Consider the following 6,000-nt stretch of genomic DNA (forward strand, 5'->3'; position numbering starts at 1 on the left):
TCTTTGTAAAGGAAAAGAAAAAGATAATTGGTTAAAGGTTACCACAGATAAAAAGAGATCTGCTTTCAATATCAGGAAATGACATATATTTTACTTGTTTTAGTATTCCTCTCCAGAATGCTTCAATAGACATAATAGTCAAACATTGCCAATGCCAAGAAGATGGACAAAGCCAGTGATCATATTTAGAAGTCTTTGTGGAAAATACAATAAGGTTTGAAGGTAAAAATATATAAAAATACCTCAAGGTCCAACAATCACTTCTTGGTTATGCCACCAAGATCCTAGGGCAGTGCGCTGGCTTCAGTGGCATTCTGCCAGTTCCAGGGAAGACAATATGGCCAAGTTCACCCTTCCAATGGACTCATCTCTGCATGTGCTGTTGTTTTCCTCTGGCACTATGCTCTCACCAGCAGGTTTTGCACACTGAAACATCCTATTGTTCACTACACTGTTGTCTTAGTTTAAAATTGGTAACTAAGCAGATGTTTACACAGGCACCCATTCACTCTTTTCCTCTGGGTTCTGGAATGCAAAGATGCCCTTTCGTATTTTAAAGGTAACTAAAACTTACACTGGGGGAAAATACTGAAAAAAATACCACCACCGTCAAAAAAAACTATTAGTCCAATATATAAATTCATGCAAATATAGCAAGAATATGACATGTTGGGATGTAATTTTAATGAACTACAAAGTGAGTTTTCTGTTATTTTTAAGTAACTGGACAATATTGTTGTTTTTAAGTGTTGACGTTTAAAAGGGAAAAATAAAATTATTCATGAATTGTGAAAGGAAAAAAAATACTGCAATTTTGACTGAGTGATGCATTGAAAGTAGAGACATGATTGATTATGTTGGTAAATAATAATCTCCTAGGATAATAAATTGCATAAATAACAGAATATATTTTAAACTCTGAGAAGCTGTATGAAGGGTCATGAGTAGAATACTTATGTGCAGTTTAGAGAAAAGATTACTTAGGCTTTAGAGAGAGAGCAGATGGATAACAAACTGAAAACACTGTTTATCTTATAATAACAACCTTAAGAAACAAGAGAATTGCCTGTCTAGCTTAGTCTAGCCTTTTTATAGCACCTGAGCATGTCTATAATTAAAAGTAGTGAATATTTCATTGCAGTTTTCTGGTGCACATACAACCAAATATGCAAAAATCTGCAGCAAGAAATTACCTGCTTTGTTATTCTGCAAGGGAAATATGAGAGAAAAAAATGGAATCTGTACAATAGAAGGAGGAATGGGTATCCAAAAGTATTTTTGTCCTGTTTTTCTAAGGAAACTAGACTTATCTGACTATCCTGCCTGTGTTCTTTTGTGTCTGTCAGCCTGATTTATAATTTAGGAAGGTGTTGACTAATTTTTACTTAATGGGCAGAAAGGTAGAATTATCAAAGCTATTGCCTTCCTACTCATAGTGGAGAGAGTATTTGAACTCCCACTGAGCATAACTCTATTACTAGACACAAGAATGCACACCCAAAAGAAACAACATGCATAAAAGCCAGAGGGAACTACCCTTTGCAAGTTATTTTGCTTACAGAGTTTCTGGAAAGTGGAACAGGATTTTTTCTTACTTGAAATAAAAAGATGGTTCCACCTCAAAATGGAATCCAAACTGTGTGTGTGTTCATTAGTTAGCAAGAAAATGACAGAGAACTTGTTTGGAATCTGATACTTTGTATTTACAATGTCCGAGTTTGTCTTTTAGGATGTCCAGTTCTGGTTTAACAGGAAATCCAGGGGATAAATTGATCATGGAGAAAGGAAGAAAATGGATGCTTCTATATTATGGCTGAAAAGGAAAAAAAATAAAATAAAATAAAATAAAAAAATTGTGGAAATGGTGGAAAAAATATGAAAGTGTGAAGTGTCTATTTCACAGAGATGCACCTGAAGAGTTTACGGCAAAGCCAATCACACTTAATGAGGCACCAGTCCACGCAATAAAAATGGACAGCAGTGGAATTTAGGAACATGAATTATTTTACTCCAGTGTTCTATAATATTCTTATGCCTACTCTTTCATTCTCTATGAAGAGAAAAGTAACACTGATCCTGAGACCCAACTGGAAACTTTTTTTTTAGCAAATGACAAGTTTTAAAGAAAAAAAAAAAAAAAACAACAAACAAAACAAAACAAACAAAACCTACACCCACTGCTTGGGGTTTTGCTGTCAGAAAGGAACTTTCCTTGGCAAACTTCCTGTGTCTTTCCTACCCCACACTAATGAGAAGTGTGCTTTGACAAGTTCAGAATTCAGACGAAGATAAGGTGGATGCCAGATGACAGAATAACAGAAGCAGAGCAGCGTGAAAGCAAAATTGACTGGTGCCCACTAGCAGAGGAGAAAGACTTCCCCACCACAGCTCAATCGATATGTGCCACTCCTCAGCAGCAGGTCTTCTGACTTTCAAAATTTGTCACAGCCTCAGAATAAAAAGGGCATCCAGTGCAGAGGGAGCTGTAACTGAGGTCCACATGGAAGTTTCATAGAGAGGGACTTCTCCAAAGCTGCTAAGGATAGGGTTAAATTTCCTATGGCAATTGTAGTGGACGCAAATGACAATGCAGATGAATTATAAATCTTTTCAAAGTCACTATCAAATAAAGGGGAAATGACTGATTCAGTTTTGTAAATCAAAGTTGAGCTTCATTGCTTTTCTTCCCCTCAGGAGCTCATTAGTTGCTATGGAGAGTTTCTACACAAATACAATTTTGTACGTATAGGAAGTGAGCATCTAGCTGACAGAATAGTCTAGGAGAATACAAACATGCATTTCACAGGAGGTCAGAAAAAAAAAGTTAATTTAGGTGAATAATGACTCTTTGATAAATATGTAGTGAAGCTTTAAAAAGTTAGAGTATAAGATTTATTCAGAAATGACTGTTGCAGATAATAGATTTGGCTTGCAAGGTTAGGCTGCCATTCAAATAACCTTTTTTCATTTATCACAGCTACATTAAAGCAACATCACACAAATAAAACTAATGAAAAATAAATACATCAACTCTAGTAAAATGTTAATTACTACTTTGTGGCTAACACCAGAACAACATAATTATCCATTTTTCAAGATGAAGACATGATTTTTATGAATCATCAAAAATCACATCCTTAGCTTAGAAAAAAAAAAAACAACCCACCCAAGCATAGAATTATCCAGGGTCTTTCTTTACCTTCTTTTCCCACAGTACTCTCTCAGATTTCTGATTAATGTGAACCAAATTGTTATTGTTATTAATTTTTTTCAGCCTTTCCTGGAAAGTGAGTGTTCCCCTGTATGGGACATTCTATTCCAATCTCCTTACAGTAAAACCTGTGGATAATTCAGGTCTGCAACATCAACAGAACAATCACATTTGTAAGTAAAGGATTGTTCATGGGTTAGCAGATAAATCGCATAGTGACAGGAGCTCATCGTGGAATTTTAACACTTTTCATAGTTACTAATATGAGGGACAGATTAGTTGTAAGGGTTTCATAAGTAACCAATATCCTCATCTAAAAATGGAAGCAGATGATATTCACAGTGATAATTGAGGAACTGTTTAGTTCAAAATGCTCAGAATAAAGACAATAAAGGTTTTCTTCTTAGTTAGAAGGATATAGCTATCAATTGTGTGGACTTTCTGAGGATTGTCTACAGACAGCACAGGAAGAAATGCAGAAACAAGATGGTACAGATGGTACATAATTCACACCTAGATCACCGAATCACAGAATCACGGAATGTCTGAGGTTGGAAGGGACCTCTGAAGATCACCTAGTCCAACACCCCTGCCAAGCAGGATCACCTAGAGCACATTGCACAGGATGGCATCCAGGCGGGTTCTGAATATCTCCAGAGAAGGAGACTCCACAACCTCTCTGGGCATCCTGTGCCAGTGCTCTGTCACCCTCACAGTAAAGAAGTGCTCCCTCATATTCAATCAGAACCTCCTGTGCTTCAGTTTGTGCCTGTAAACTCTTGTCCTGTCACTAGGCACAACTAAAAAGAGACTGGCTCCATCCTCTTGACACCCTCCCCTCAGACATTAATACACATTCATGAGGTCTCCCACCAGTCTTCTTTTTTCCAGGCTAAACAGGCTCAGCTCTCTCAGCCTGTCCTCCTACAACAGGTGCTCCAATCCTCTCATCATCTCCTCTGGACTTGCTCCAGTAGCTCCATGTCCCTCTTGTACTGGGGATCCCAGAGCTGGACACACTCCTCCAGGTGTGTGTCCAGCTCTGGACACACAGGGCTGAATAGAGGGGAGGATCACCTCCCTTGAACTACTGGCAATGCTCTTTGCTCTTCCTGCACACCAGGATACCGTTGGCCTTCTTGGCTCAACCTACTTTGACCAGGACTCCCAGGTCCTTCTCTGCATAGCTGCTTTCCAGTAGGTCAGCCTGTACTGGTGCTTGGGGTTATTCCTCCCTAGGCGCAGGACCCTGCACCTGCCTTTGTTGAATTAATGTTTAGTCCCTCCACTCAAAATCAAATTGTCAAAAGGATATTACATTTTTTTGTTGTTGTTTATTTTTTTTCCATGACTTTGTATATAGGCATAGCCTGAACAACTCTGCAATGATTATCTTTCTCCATCAGTCAGCCTGCTAGGCAATATTATAACCAAAATATTGCATAAACTGGAACTAATTGACATGCTCACTTTTTTTCATACTAGGCATCTTTTGGCTATTTTCAAATTTGTGCAAGCATTGGCCTGAACCTTCTCAGTTTAGCTTTGCAATTCAAATTCAGCAAATATGACTTCCTGAATAAGGCATGAGATCGTAACTAGTATTGATGAGATGGCCCTGTTTTTTATATGCATCCATACCCACAAGTAATTGCTGCTGAATCACAACTTCACAATTTAGTTTATCCACCAGTATTTTGGATGTTCATATTTTCTCAGGATCTCACCTACTTTTTGTGGTGAAATAGCCAACAATTTAGGATAATAGTGACAATGAGTGACTTTGAGACTGGAAGAATGGCCACACTTGTTAGACAAGAGGTCTCTTTACCTCATTGTTTCAACAATGATCAGTGGATGCTTAGAAATGATATAAAAGTATGTATAAGTATATCCTTCTCTCTTTTTGCCCTTCAAACTGCCATGACCCAGAGGTGATGATATTTGTAGAGACACAAAGTAATTTGAATAACTGAAGGCTAGAGATAAGTCCGAAGAATTTCAGAAGGACCTTGAGAAAGGAGGTGCTGAGTGACTGTGATGACAAATGAAATTCTGCTCTTCTCAAATGCCAGGTAATGAGCGCTGAAGGAGATCACTTGACACTTGAACCACCTAGACATGCTTCTGGGTTATGCATTAGGTATAATGCATAGATAACAGACCTGGACACCATCATGGAAAATCTAGTAAAAACTCAAAAGGTTTACCTTGTCAAAAAAAGAAATCCAAGTGTCAGGGTGTGAATAAATGGGGAAACAGACCCAAATCCATTAAGCTCTCTTTTGCTATCATTTTAATTTAAATAAGTAACCAATATAATCCTTTCTTCCATATGCATGGAAGGCATGCATTGGCTGTGGAGTGACAGAGAGTATTATGAAGGTGCTCTCTTTCATAAAGATCTTTTCCAGCGTTTCCTCCATATCTTTCTGAAACATCTGCTACTATTCACTGATAGGTGAACAGACCTATGGAAACTAGAGGTAAAGCTTATTTGATTTAGCAGAATAATATAAATCAGCTCTAGTGAGTATAACTCAGTAAAGTCATCTGACTTTTGAGTTTATTGGGATTTCTGAAATCCATCAATTCCTTATACTGCCATGCTTGTTTCAAAAACTTTTTTATAGTAGCAACTTTAAATTTATTCTGTAGTGAAATCCAATAAAGTCATAATGATGTCATTGTGTTTGAGGGGGTCCATAATGAAGTTCTAAAGCACTTTAAAATTGTTCAGATACCATGTATTTTTAAAAGGCAAGTGAAAGAGAAAAGAGGACAGATGA

This window comes from Aythya fuligula, chromosome 1, assembly GCF_009819795.1.
Source record: "Aythya fuligula isolate bAytFul2 chromosome 1, bAytFul2.pri, whole genome shotgun sequence".
NCBI classification, from domain to species: domain Eukaryota; kingdom Metazoa; phylum Chordata; class Aves; order Anseriformes; family Anatidae; genus Aythya; species Aythya fuligula.